Raw genomic sequence first — 3,196 nt, 5'->3', positions numbered from 1 at the left:
TTCCTGAGTGTGCCTGCCTGTGTGAGACATGGAGCGCGCAGACATTTTTCAGCAACAGACCATAACTGTCATTGGATGTGTTACAGCTATTTTAGCGCCTTCTCCCTTCCTAGAGAAAAGCCATTTTCAATCCAGTTGCTTGCAATGCATCAAGTGATGAAATACAGATAACAAATTGTGCATTTGTTGGGCTTCATGCTTATTACACCCCCTGTTCTGGAAAGCATTGCACTTAGCCCCTTAATAATCCCTCTCCCGAGATCAATTACCAGGATTTATCTGGTTCCTTGAGCATAGAAGTGTTTTATTGTTTTTATTTTTGCTGAAAGTGAAGTGTGAGGGGATAGGCGGGGTTGAAAAGGACCGTCCCAGGCAAGAGTGTGAAGCTGGGATCATTGGCCCTGCCTTCCTGTCTACTAAGTCCCCATGAAACAGGAACGTAGGAACATTTGGAAGTGTGTCCCCTGAGGAGTGACCAGGTCCAGATGTTCTCATCTCTGGTTATTTGCACATAGAATGTAGGTCTGCAGGTGCGTGGGAAGGTGGGTGCTTGAGGGGAGAGGCTGGAAAGCAGAGCTGAGTTACCGTTTCAGACCAAATCATTTTTCCTCTAAAGTTTCGCTGTAATCCAAACCAGTTGAGCATTTGAGAAGAAGTAGGTACCATGAAAAGGGGTAATGGAATTAGCTTTCATGTTTTTCCAGGACTCTAAACCATATTTCCTGTCACAACTGTACATTATTAATACAAGGCATCTGTTAGCGCAGAACTGCCCGAAAATGTGCACCCAAACCCTTACATCTGGTTTCGATAATTTATTTCTGACATTTGTAGTTTGGCGAGGGGGGGGGGGAGGGGGAGGGTTGGGAAAAAAGGGGGAATTAAACCAAGATGTTGCCTTTAACCCATCAGAAGCTCCTAGATGCAGCCAAAGGCCGGAGTTCTTAACGTAGTTTTTGCATTAGGTAATATAATTATATTAATTTAGCAGCAAATAGCATGACTCCAGGCCTGGTGGGTGTGGGTCCATGCTCGCTTTTATCCTGCTTTCTCCGGCTGCAGCAATTAGCTTCCTCTCGCGAAGGGGATTAGCAGGACCACCCCCCAGCGGCGGGGGTTGGGCGGGGACGGGGCGGGGTGGGGGTGGGGGGGACTCTCTCAGAGCTGTCAGGTGTCATTCGGCAAACCGGGTCTCCTCCTCCGCCCCGCCCCTGCAATTAAGTCCCTCTCCTACTTTGCCCAGAGACAAAGCCGCCTGTTCCCGAGGTGTCCGACCTCCCGCCCCCGCGGCGGGCCCAGCCTGGGTTCCTCCGGCAGGAATCGCCCCGGGCGCTGGGAGCCCGAGCCGGCCGGGTCTCAGACCCGCCCCAGACTTTCCACGATCAGATTTCAGCTCCACTAACGAGGGGAAAAGAAAGAAAGAGCGCGACTTCCGCGAGCCGCAGCCGCTCGGGGCCCGGGGGTGGGGTGGGGGGAAAGCGCCAGCCTGGCCCGGGCGGGAGCGGCGGGCGGGGAAGGGGACGCCAAGAGGTCCCCCCGGCCCGGGCCTGCGAACTGGGCCGGGGCACAGGTGTCCCAGGCGGTCCACCTGACTCTCGGCGCCAGGCTCCTCCAGCCCTGCCACGGTCTCCCCAGAAATGCCGCTGCTTCTGCCGGGAGCCAGAGCCACAGCTGCGTTGCAGGGGATGCCCGTTTCCGACCCCTGTCCCTCCCCCCCCCCCCCCCCCCCCCCCCCCCCCCCCCCCCCCCCCCCCCCCCCCCCCCGTCCCCGGAACTGGGGCAGCTTCGGAATGTCCTCAACACAAGACTCACAAACCCCGGCATTGGCGGCCTGCGGGGCTCTGGGGATTGCTTTTTTAAAAAGCAACGGGTGTATTTTTCAGGACTCTGCAGCTTTAGCAGCACAGGTTTTCTGTTTGCCTAATTTTTGGAACCTCGAAGATCATCGGGTCCAACAGTCTTTTTATTTCCCAGATGAAGGAACTGAGAACCAGAGAGGTTTTGTCAAGGTCAAAGCTCAAGTTTGTGGCCTGGCTAAGGACTAGAGGGACCAGGTCTTTTGAGCCCCAGCTCAGTGCTTTCTGCAGCTATAATATGAAAAAAATATCAGCCTGGCTCAGGGGGGATTTGGGGGGAGACATCCAGGCCTGGCCTGGACAGCCCGGAGTGAGGCTTAGTCCAGGGTTAAGATTTTCCTGGAGCCAGTCCACCAGCGGTCAGGCCACATGTGAGCAATAAAGGATTGAGTGTTGTATACTTTAGGCTGGTCCCGCTCTTCTTGGCCCCCATCCCCGACCTTAACTTCCTTTTGGAGTCCCTACTGACTTCTGGGTGTCCACCATAGGCCCTTTTGGAAAAATTTCAGCTCCATTTCAGAATAAAAGGAATGAAAACCTGGGGAAAGAAGCCAAGGAGGAAAGCCACAAATACGCATGTGGCCGCAGCTGAAGGAGCAGCTCCAAGAGTCTGCAGACATGCACCGTGACGGCTGTTTGCAGATGTTGAGCTGCCCGAGGCTTGGGGGCCTTCCCCAGTCCTGTTTCTGAGAAATGAGAACAGCCAAGAGAGAAGGCACATGTTCCCCTGCAAAAGGAAGCACCCACCCAAGTCTTTTCAGTTTCTACAGATCTTGGGGAAGAGCCGGAGCTCTGAGTGGCAGAGAGACCTGGGCAGGAATCCGAACTCCCCAACCCATTAGCTGGAGCGCTGAGCAAGAACTTAACTTCCCCGAGCCTCCATTTGTTATTTGTTACATTAGGGTAACATTAGGGCCAGACCTAGGGCCACGTTGTGACTTTCCTGGGTCCTAGGTACTTGTGTCTCTGTGGCCATGGGCCCTTTCTTCAAAAAAAATAAGCAATGTATTTTATGATCCTATTATTCTCAAGATGAATATGCTAGTGTTATGTATTGAAACATTTTTATTTTTATTTTTTTAATGTTTATTTATTTTTGAGAGGCGGGGAGGGGCAGAGAGAGATGGGGGACAGAGGATCTGAGGCCGGCTCTGCACTGACAGCAGAGAGCCCGATGCGGGGTTCGAACTCATGAACCGTGAAATCATGAGCTGAAGTTGGGTGCTTGACTGACTGAACCACCCAGACGCGCCTGTGTTGAAACATTTTTAATCTGAAATTTCATTTCTTTTTCCTCTTGCTTCTTCAAAGAAAACATTTTCATGAGCCCTGGAAAGATT

This window comes from Prionailurus bengalensis, chromosome E4 (genome assembly GCF_016509475.1).
Source record: "Prionailurus bengalensis isolate Pbe53 chromosome E4, Fcat_Pben_1.1_paternal_pri, whole genome shotgun sequence".
In the NCBI taxonomy this organism is placed as follows: Eukaryota; Metazoa; Chordata; class Mammalia; order Carnivora; family Felidae; genus Prionailurus; species Prionailurus bengalensis.
The sequence above is the reverse complement of the archived record's forward strand: the minus strand, read 5'-3'. Positions refer to the sequence as shown.